The following is an 11,491-nucleotide window of genomic DNA, read 5'->3' on the forward strand; positions in this document are numbered from 1 at the left end:
ATAGCAGTCTCAACTTGCCTGCCGCCTTTTTCCATCGATTCACTTCCCATAGGGCCTGGCTGTTTGTTCTGTAGCTTAGTCAGTTCCTCACAGGGTGGCACAGGTGCGGCTTCTTCTCCAACTTCCTGTATGACTTCCCCCTTCTCTTCATCACCAAAGCTTAGCTGTTTCGATGTGCCCTTATTTTCACCACCAGCATCCTTGGTTAAAACCTTGAGTGGACTAGTCACCTCCCTCTCCCCCTCCTGGCTATGTCGCCCGCTACTACGTGAGGATGTACCATCCTTACGCCATGAGAGGGCTGCACTCCCTTTTCCCACTCCTCCCCGTCCCAGCTGATAAGATCTCCTCTCTGGACCACTTTGTTTATATCCCATCGCCCCCATACTGTCTTCACTCGATCTACTGCTCGCCCCCTTTCCTCTACCCCCTCCATATATTTCTTGTTTTCCTCCTCAGCTCTCATCCATGGACCGAATTGCGGTGCTTCGTTCCTTGCCGGCTTGAGTTTACACTCCTTCTCCCTGTGTCCAATGATCCCACAGGTATAGCAAAAATCCGGCAGGTGTTCATACTCAAAACGGCACCATCTCAGCTTCCTTTTCCTTGCACTATCCTGCTGCATCTCCTCCTCCCCCAGCTGTTCAAGGTCGCTCTCGCGTTCCAGTACAAAACCCCTCATCAGAGGGGTGTTGATGTTTAGCTTCACCTTAATACGAAGGAATTTTCCTATTGCTTTGCCGTCATATCCCACATCCACATCGAGTGTTTCTATGAAATCTTTGCCGATCCTCTCCCCCATAGATCTGTTCATTGATCCCAGTGGAAGGCCATACACCCTGATGCACATTGAGATGATGTTGAATTCATATTCGTCCACTGTTTTGTCGGGGTCGAAGTCCTCCATCACGAGCAGCTCCTTATCAAACCACCATGGGCCATCCTCCAGAGCACGTCGCCATCCCGACGCTTGTTTGAACGTGAACAGGAATATGTTCTCTTCCAGCTCGCTACATCGGAGTCCCTTGATTGGACACCAGATCCTCCCCATTGTGTGTCCAATGACACATGCATGCACTAGTTCCTCGGAGAATAGTTTCCCCACTGCCTGCGGATCATCCTGCACCCACCTCGCGTCTTTCCCTTTCTCCTCCTCTCCTACCTTCAGGCCCTTCCTCTCCACCGCCGTCAGCTTCAGCCCCCTCAGCATCCCTTCGACGTCCTCCATGGCCCTAGCCACAGGAAACCCAAATCGGGATCAAGAGGGCCAGACCCGAACGAAAACCTAGGGTGACAGTGTTTTACGACCGTATGCCCTAGAATCACACGGAAGGCTTTTGTGGAAGGGTTTAGATGGGTAGGGACCAGGCTGTTGTCGTGGACAAGACGGACTCTCTGGACCAGGGCGGATTGGGATCCGCCGGCGGCCGACTTTGCTGCGGCGAGACAGGCACGAGATCCGATCGCCTCGAGAGTCGCCCCGACAATCACGCTAACCGCCACGTACGGGCGGACATATACGTCTTTTAGGTGTTGTTGTAGACCAAAACGCCAGCGACCTCCTATAAATGGTAGATAATAACGCCAGCGACCAAAACGCCAGCGACTTCATTTTTGGGTACGAGTTACTATTTTGGGTGCGTACGATCTGTAGGTGTGTAGTGCTTTCCATCTATAAATGGTAGATAATAAATGGATTCTCCAGTAATTACGACCGCATTAATGCTATGATGACGAGAGGATAACCATGTGATCAGCTTGGTAAGCTAGGAATAAAAATTGCAATCAATGACGACGAGAGGATAAATGGGAATTGATTAAGTCCCCCCTAGTTCCTGCGATAACCCCTGCATATATATATGATCACCGTCATGCCGAATACTGGCATCCATCGACTAGAAAAACAACACTAACTGCCCAGAAGAAGAGTTATTGCAATACCCCATTCGCCATGGCACGTCCAAGGAACAACACACACAATTTGTTCTTGGTCATAGCTCTTCTCGCCATGTCTACCGCCTTCCTACCCTGTAATGCAGAAGGTAAGAACATACGTTTCTCCTATACAATTTGTTTTTTGAAACAAGGCAAAGAATTTGCTTTTTTTACATGGATATGGTAGGAGCACAGGACAACCCGCCCCAAGCCGAAAACAGAAAAAAAATATATAGTCTACGCTTCGTTCTTCTTCTTCTTCTTCTTTATGGATGTGTACTTTCTTTCCCATGGAAGAAAACTAACCGTTCATCTCTTTTCATGCTGCTGTGCAGACCCACGCAGCTGGTGCCAGCCGGAGGGTGTTTGTCAGAACCCGGTTATGCCGGAAAACACGCAAACGTGCAAAAACATCTGCAAAACTTTTGGCTACAACCCGGAACAAGCCTACTGCGATCCCGATCCCACTCCGAGGTGCTGCTGCTTGTATTAAGCACAAGAAATAATACTGCCATTGGAGTGGCAGATGATGGATGACAAAGCTAGCAAAATCATTTTTATGCGCCCATCTCGTCTCATGTAAAAATCGGAACAGATCATGGTCCTGTCCATCAATAAAGACGTGTTTGTAGAATTAATAAGTGAACATCGGGTAAAACAAGGGGACGAAATGTCTTAACTAAAGATGCGAAATCCCGATACACGGTAGAAGCCGGCACCGTTATTTTTTCATTTCGCCGATGACATAGTTGTTCCCTATTGAAACAAAAGGACGGAAACAACAAGGTCTAGTTAGCCATTCTTGATAAAGGATACTTTTATTGGCTTATATTAAGAACATACCGGCAAAACAAATTTTGACCCAGTATTGGCCTCCGTATGACTAATATACTCACACTCACTACCATACGTCTTTGACGTCTCTCCTCCACCCTCCGCCGCGCAGCTGCCGTCTGCGTTTTGCCCATACAACAGCTCCAACTCATCAGCCCTAGACATTGACATAGCTGGCTTCGCCTTCTCGGCTGGGCCATCTCCTCTGGTAAGGCTCTGCAACACCCTTGTCCTTCCCATACCACAGCCATTAAAACTCTTCTCAGCCTAACTATGGACACTCCCACAACGGAAACCGCAAATCCTGATCCGCATGAAGCTGTGCTTCGCAAGCTACGCCATAGCGCCAAGCGCTCGACGAGCAAGAACATGAGTCTTTGTCGAAGCTCACGCCTGGCTGCCAAAGAACCTCGAAACTTCACCGACATGACAACCAAGGTTGTTCGAGCCCGAGCCGCACATCTCTCAGCCAATGACGTGGAAAAGGTACTCCAAGATGCCATCCGTTGCACCCAACTCGACATCCCAGAGGCCCCGCCTGCCTCTGCTGCAGCCCTTGCGGAACTTGCCGAGCTCTGCGGTGCGGATGCTGCGGCAGCTGCGTCTGTTGCCCATGCCGACGACAACAAGGATGTCGGAGGTGCTGACGTCCACCCATGATGAGCTCATGCACTCATGCATGCCCTGGTGGCGTCCAGACGATGACTCTCCGTCCCTATCGTGGTCCTACATCGCGGGTCTATATATTTCCTTGCACGTGTGCTTCGAGTGATCTTCCGATCTGCTTCGTCTACCATTTAGTTCCCCGCTTATTTTTAGTTTCCCGCATGTTTCCTGCCCCAACCAGTGCCCCGTCCTCATTTAGGTGCCCAATCTATCAGTATGAGTGGTGCCACTTTATCTATTTGTTCGTGGAATGTAAGAGGACTTGGTGATGAGTCAAAATGTGCTGATATTCTCTCCGAACTAATCACTATCAAACCACACTGCGCCCTTTTACAAGAATCAAAGTTAAACGGCATTTCTGAACAAAAATATAAATCCTTCTTACCACAATCTCTTGACCAAAAAATCAACCTACCAGCGAACGGTTCTGTCGGCGGAATCATCTTCGCTTTTAACTCAAATCACTTCTCTATAATCTCTCACACTCATCATAACTTTGCCACATCTGTTACACTTTCATCCCTCGCCCGCCCTCTCCCGTTCGTCATCATTAATATTTATGCACCATCAACCCGCAATCTTAAACAGGCATTCTTGGACGAACTTAAACTAATAAAGGTAGATGACAGCACGCCCTGGCTCATTATAGGATATTTTAACTTGGTCCGTTTTTCTCATGAAAAAAACTGCAATTTCCACCAAGAAGCTGTTGCGTTTAACAACTTGATTAATGAACTAGCATTAATCGAAATACCCCTGCTAGATAGACGTTTTACATGGTCCAACAAACGATTAAACCAAACCTTGGAACGTCTAGACAGAGCCTTTTTTAACCTAGCATGGAAGACCTGCTTCCCTAATACAACTCTGTCATCTCTGCCTAGTATCATTTCAGACCACGTATCACTAATCCTGAGTATTCAAATGATCTGTTCCACGGTCGTCTCACTTCAAATTCGAAGCATCCTCGATTACCTCCACGGCCTGTCATGACATAATAAAAAAATGCTGGACCACTCACCACCGCTCGCCCCAACCACAGAACTCCGCCGGTGCCTTGTCAAAACTTCTAAAGAAAACAAGGTGCCCTCTTAAAAATTGGTCCTCTGCACGAATCACCTGCTCGCCTTCGCGAGGCGGCTGCCAGACAAGTCATCAATCTCATCGATCTAAAAGAAGAGGCCCGGCCACTATCCGAAGCCGAAAAAATGTTAAGAATTGTTGTCTCGGACGCCCTGCACTCGGCTGTTTTGGAAAAATTGGCCTTCTGGAAACAGCGTGGAAAAGTTCGCGCCGCAATCGACGGTCAGGAAACACGCAATATTTCCATGCCGCAACCTCTCAATGGCTTCGTAAGAACACTATCACATCACTCCTTGTCGAGGGGACTGAGTTCCATTCACATGCCCAAAAAGCGGACATTCTAAAAGACCACTTCACAGCAATCATCGGCTCCTCCCCAAACACCTCCTGGTCTTTCCAACCACAACAATACTACCCCCATGCGCTACCCCAACTACTCATCCTTAACTACCCCTTTTCAAATGCAGAAATTAAAGATGCATTGCTCCAAATGAACCCCCTAGCCAGCCCTGGTCCGGATGGCTTCGGCCCAGTTCTACCGAAAATACTGGAACCTCGTCAAAAACCACATCAACTCATTCATGAAAGATGTCCAAGACCTCAAAACCCAAACTGATGCCTAAACAGAGCACACCTAATCCTTATGTCCAAAAAAGACCATGCAAACACACCTGATGCCTACCACCCAATCTCGCTTCAAAACTACACAATCAAAGCCATCGCAAAGGTTCTTACCAACAGACTAAAACTGCTAATTCCTTTGCTCGTCCATGAAAACCAAACTGGATTCATCTCTGGATGTTGTATCGCGGAAAATTTTGTCTACGCTGCAGGCCTTATCGGAACCTGCCACAACAAAAAAGCTCCAACCATGGTCATTAAGCTAGACTTCAGCAAAGCCTTTGACTCGCTATCCTGGGACTCCCTCTTAGCTATCCTATGCTGCCATGGCTTCCCGCCAAAATTTATAACATGGGTTCACAACCTGCTCTCCACCGGAAAAACTACAGTCATGTTAAACGGGATTCCCGGCAATTGGATTAATTGTAAGAATGGCCTCACGCAAGGAGACCCTGTATCTCCCTACCTCTTCATCATCGTTGTTGATCTTCTTCAACAAATGATCCAACAAGACTACAACCTCCTACATCTAAGCCATCCACTGTTCTCACATCTACCACCAACCATCCTACAATATGTGAACGAAAATATCATCATCGCCAAGGCATCTAACGACGCCGCCCTTCAACTAAAAAGCATTCTTCATAACTTCGCCATGGCAACCGGCATCACTATAAACTTTGCGAAAACAACATTCGTACCTATGAATGTGCAACCCGACATGGCAGACTCCATCGCATCGACTCTGCAATGGACGACCTCAACATTTCCACAGATCTACCTAGGCCTTCCCTTAGCACCCACCCGCCTACCTGCAAACGCTTTCCTACCCATTATCAAACATTGTAGAAAATTCTTAACGGATTGACGTGCTAGAATTCTCTCCAAAGGGGACAGGATAATCCTACCATCGGCTGTCCTCGACTCCATCTTGGTCTATTTTATGTCTATCTTCCTCATCCCCAAAAGTGTCCTTAAAACCATAGACTCCATACGGCGAGCCTTCTTCTAGGCCGCCGAGGAAACCTGCAATGGTGCTCAATGCTTAGTTGCCTGGAAAAATGTGTGCAAACCTAAAAAGTTTGGTGGTTTTGGTCTAAAAAACCTTCATGAGCAAAACAATTGCCTCCGAATGAAATTTGCTGTAAAAGCGCTTCTCCCAGCTTAGACAATGTGACTAGATTGGCTGGCCTTGGAACACCCAAATATTTTCACTGCTCCACAAAACAACCACTCCTTCCTTGGACGAACCATAAACCAACAACTTCCAGCACTACACGCCATCTCTTTTGTCCTCACCAATTCCGGCACTAACACATATTTCTGGCTAGATATTTGGCTTCACTAGGAAACTCTTGCTACTTTATTCCCTTGTCTTTTCTCTCACACCACTTCACCACTCGCTCGTGTGGCTACTGTTTTGAACCATGGTTTAGAATCAATCCTACGAAACCGCCTAACATCTAATACCACTTCCGAGTTGTGCTCCTTGTTGTCTCTCTTGCAGGATCTCCAGGTGTCACTAGGACCGGATGAGCGCTACCTAAATGGTGTACTTTGCTTCACCACAAAGGCCGCATATGACCTAACCATGTCGGACGATCACATGCATGCGGTGTCCATATGGTCTTCTTGCGTCCCCAACCGTGTGAAGATCTTTGCATGGCTACTCTTTCGCGGCCGGTCAACTCCAAACGCAACCTACTCTACAAGCATATCTTCTCGGACTCACTTTGCCCCGATGCGGGTTCGATAGTGAAAACTGCCACCACATATGTATTCACTGCCCGCTCGCGCAACGAACATGGCAACGGATTGGCCTCTCTCCTACGGATACCATTGACGATCTTTGGGACTACCGTCTACCTATCCAAGTAGACATGGTGATTTGGCTCAATTCTCCTCATTATTCTATGGAAGATTTGGGACTCGAGAAATGCTATGACCTTCAGACAGGAAAATCACCAAAGTATCTACAACCTCAAGCGAATCATTGATGACCTCATGCTATGGACAAACTTGAGAAATATATTCACGTGGGGAGCTCCCCCCCCCCCCCCCCCCCCCCGCGTGATTTTTCAGAAAATAACTATCATACGTCTTGGTGATGCAATGGCCGCGCTAGGTGTGGTCATGTGGTAGTGAAATATGTGCAGTTTCAGCAAATTATTCAGAATATTAAATCCTAATTCGAACATAGTATGAGTATAACAGCAGCATATATATGTGTTCAAAATCAATGGCAGTATCTCCAGAAAGTACATAAGTGTGTTACTATTAAGAAATTCAGAGAAACTACCAACAGTAAGCACTACACAGACAACACGACATTTTTCTACCAACACATAGATGTTATTCCTCTCAAAGAATAAATAGGAGTGATATGATTATTATTTTTAGAAAAGGAGGGTTATCTCCAGCCTCTGCATCAAAAAGATGCACGCGTTCCCTTTATTAAAGAAAGCAATAAAATAGTCTGCGGTTTTAAAACAAGCTCAAAGAGAGCTGCAAAATAACCGCAACTATAAAAAATGCCACAACTGGCAAAAATAGGACTAGAAGCCTAACATCCTATCCTACTACTGGACCGTCATTCAAACCGGTTGTAGATATTCTGAGCTACCATCTTCCATCGGATAGACCCAATTGTTGGGAAACGTTTCATGGGAAACAAAAAATTTCCTACGCACACCCAAGATCTATCTATGAAGATGCATAGCTACGAGAGGGAGTAGATCCACATACCCTTGTAGATCGCTAAGAGGAAAACGTTAAGAAACACGGTTGGTGTAGTTGTACGTCTTCGCGATCCAATCACGAACCGTCCCGCGATCCAATCACGAACCGTCCCGCGATCCAATCGAGCTGAATATTGACATGTAGAAATGATTTGAATATGTAAGAGAGCCAAAAAGTCTGAGGGGAATAGGAGGGGTATAGATAGCACTTGCTTTGCGATGTGTCAATCTGGACAAAAAATAGAAATTGATGTTGGGCTCACATAGATGATTGGACTGAGCTCCAATTTGAAGAAGGATGATAATTTGGGCATATGAAGGCGCGGTAAAAATTTCATAACATTTGGATAAATAAATATGTTACTTCCTTCACAATACATTTAAAAAGGAGGTGGCCTTAAGTACCAATGCATCCATGCTCACGACTTCATGAGCATTTATATTGGTCGTAATCAGGTAGAAATAAGGTCGTTGAACACTGTTGTCCTAATTCCCTTTATGTTGGTAAGCACGTCACCAACCGTGTGAAGATCTTTGCGTGGCTCCTCTTTCGCGGTCGGCTCAACTCCAAAAGCAACCTACTCTACAAGCATATCTTCTCTGACTCACTTTGCCCGCGATGCAGGTTCGATAGTGAAAACTACCACCACATATTCATTCACTACCCGCTCGCGCAACGAACATGGCAACGGATTGGCCTCTCTCCTACGGATAGCATTGATGATCTTTGGGACTACTGTCTACCTATCCAAGTAGATATGGTGATTTGACACTCAATTCTCCTCATTATTCTATGGAAGATTTGGGACTCGAGAAATGCTATGGCCTTCAGACAGGAAAATCACCACAATATCTAGAACCTCAAGCGAATCATTGATGACCTCATGCAATGGACAAACTTAAGAAATATATTCAGGTGGGGAGCTCTCCCCCCTGATTTTTCAGAAAAAACTACCATACGTCTTGGTGATGCAATGGCCGCGCTAGGTGTGGTCATGTGCTAGTGAAATATGTGCAGTTTCAGCAAATTATTCAGAATATTAAATCCTAATTCGAACAAAGTATGAGTATAACAACAGCATATATATGTGTTCAAAATCAATGGCAGTATCTCCAGAAAGTACATAAGTGTGCTATTATTAAGAAATTCAGAGAAACTACCAACAGTAAGCACTACAGAGACAACACGACATTTTTCTACCAACACATAGATGTTATTCCTCTCAAAGAATAAATAGGAGTGATATGATTATTATTTTTAGAAAAGGAGGGTTATCTCCAGCCTCTACATCAAAAAGATGCATGCGTCCCCTTTATTAAAGAAAGCAATAAAATAGTCTGCGGTTTTAAAACAAGCTCAAAAAGAGCTGCAAAATAATCGCAACTAAAAAAGATGCCACAACTGGCAAAAATAGGAATAGAAGCCTAACAACATATCCTACTACTAGACCATCATCCAAACCGGTTGTAGATATTCCGAGCTACCATCTTTCATCGGATAGACCCAATTGTTGGATAACGTTCCATGAAAAACAAAAAATTTCCTACGCACACCCAAGATCTATCTATGAAGATGCATAGCTACGAGAGGGAGTAGATCCACATACCCTTGTAGATTGCTAAGCGGGAAGTGTTAAGAAACGCAGTTGGTGTAGTTGTACGTCTTCGCGATCCAATCACGAACCGTCCCGTGATCCAATATCAAGCTGAATATTGACATGTAGAAATGATTTGAATATGTAAGAGAGCCCGAAAAGTCTGAGGGAAATAGGAGGGGTATAGATAGCACTTGCTTTGCAATGTGTCAATCTGGACAAAAAATAGAAATTGATGTTGGGCTCACATAGATGATTGGATTGAGCTCCAATTTGAAGAAGGGTGATAATTTGGGCATACGAAGGCGCTATAATTTTTTATAACAATTTGATAAATAAATATGTTACTTCCTTCACAATACATTTAAAAAGGAGGTGGCCTTAAGTACCAATGTATCCATGCTCACGACCTCATGACCATTTGTATTGGTCGTAATCAGGTAGAAATAAGGTCGTTGAACACTGTTGTTTGCTTTATGACCATTTGGTGTAAGGCAATTTCAGGGTTTGAGCGCTTCCTAGCGAAATGGTCGTGGATTTACGACCAATTCAGCTCGTTCACTGAGAGAAGATCACAAGTTGACATATTTCTTGTAGTGTATTTCCGTGATTCATGCAGAGGTCCATGGTTTACAAAGTTCAATCTTGACCACATTTTTATTGCGAAACATTATAGTTGGGGCTTGCAACAGTGGCATGGCCAATGTGAATAATGCATTTAGGCATAGAGCGGAGAATTTATGAAGAAACACTGCATCGATGTGTAGATCACAAGTATGCTCTCTCGGTCGAGTCAAAAGGTTTCGCTACACCAATTGTAAAGTACTACAGCGAGGAGAATTTCTCTAAATGCATTGTAGAGTGATGGCTCCTTCATGACTCGGCCATAGTGTCAGTGAAGTTCACGACCATATCGCGGCAGAAGACTTACTCATATTTCAAGTGCTACTAGCATGCATGCATGACGGATTAAGTAGAGACTAGGAGACTAGATTAGTGTGCTAGATTCACATTGCAATGATTGTTTCTCTCCTGATGTCTCCGATTCCCTCGTGTTTCCAACACATCTTACATCGTCGTGTCCGAAGAGAAGACGTTGTTGTAAGAAGCATAGGTGAATCACAATGTAATATTCATGGGATCAAAGCAGCCAAATTCTTAGAATTGATTGCTATGAGGAACGTTGTGCCTCGCCAAGTTGCAATTTAAGGAGCGACTGTGTACTTCTGCTATGTCACATGCCTAAAAGATTGACATTACCCATAGAGGAATGACTCCGTCTTCAATCACTCATACTTCATTTTTTCTATAAATCATACCTTATTTGTAGGAGGGGAATACAGGTACATGTGATGATGTCGTTGAATAGTCTCCCTTCCTCGTGGACATTCTCACGTGTGAGGCAAGTGGAAGATTCGTTGATTTCTCCAATCTTTCTATGCATCTCTGACTTCTTGACTTCTTTTGAAATCAAATTTCTAGCTTTGTTCTTCTTCTCTCCTGTAGGGATATATTCATCGACTTTATTTACATGTGATACATTTCATCACATAAACTCACTTGAATGTCAGCAGTGATTCCTAGGTCTGAGAAGGCAACCAAATTGCGTGAAAATAAAATTTACAAATTACTCTATGAACAACCCTAATGCTAGGTAAGCAACTCCTACACATCAATAGAGATCACAGATAATACACTTCTCATTGTCCTTTTAACAGTCAAAACACGATTTGAAGATACATCAAGCAAAGAAAAAATTGCAAAACCTCACATGTTCATCCACATGGATTTTTGTTGTTGTGATTACATAGATAAGATTGTTCATCACCACACACACTTCATACACGCGCATGTACACATACCCTACAGAGATCGGGAATAAACATGTGAATATCACTTTTTTTCTTAGTGAATGTTGATGGTATCATATTTCCTTGTCTAATGTTGAATGTAAATGTTAGTCATTTTGTTGCTTATAGTGTCACCAATACAAGATCAACAATATTTACACAATTCATT

The 11,491-nt window shown here is 44.5% G+C and overlaps 1 long non-coding RNA gene across 1 annotated transcript; it reads left to right on the forward strand.

Annotated features, from left to right (window-relative positions):
• Nucleotides 1-1,880: 1,880 nt before the first annotated feature.
• Nucleotides 1,881-2,576, forward strand: LOC123411862. Its single transcript, XR_006613343.1, has 2 exons — nucleotides 1,881-2,042; nucleotides 2,271-2,576. It is a non-coding gene; the product is annotated as an uncharacterized LOC123411862 (long non-coding RNA).
• Nucleotides 2,577-11,491: the final 8,915 nt, after the last annotated feature.

The sequence above is a fragment of the Hordeum vulgare genome, chromosome 7H (genome assembly GCF_904849725.1).
Source record: "Hordeum vulgare subsp. vulgare chromosome 7H, MorexV3_pseudomolecules_assembly, whole genome shotgun sequence".
In the NCBI taxonomy this organism is placed as follows: domain Eukaryota; kingdom Viridiplantae; phylum Streptophyta; class Magnoliopsida; order Poales; family Poaceae; genus Hordeum; species Hordeum vulgare.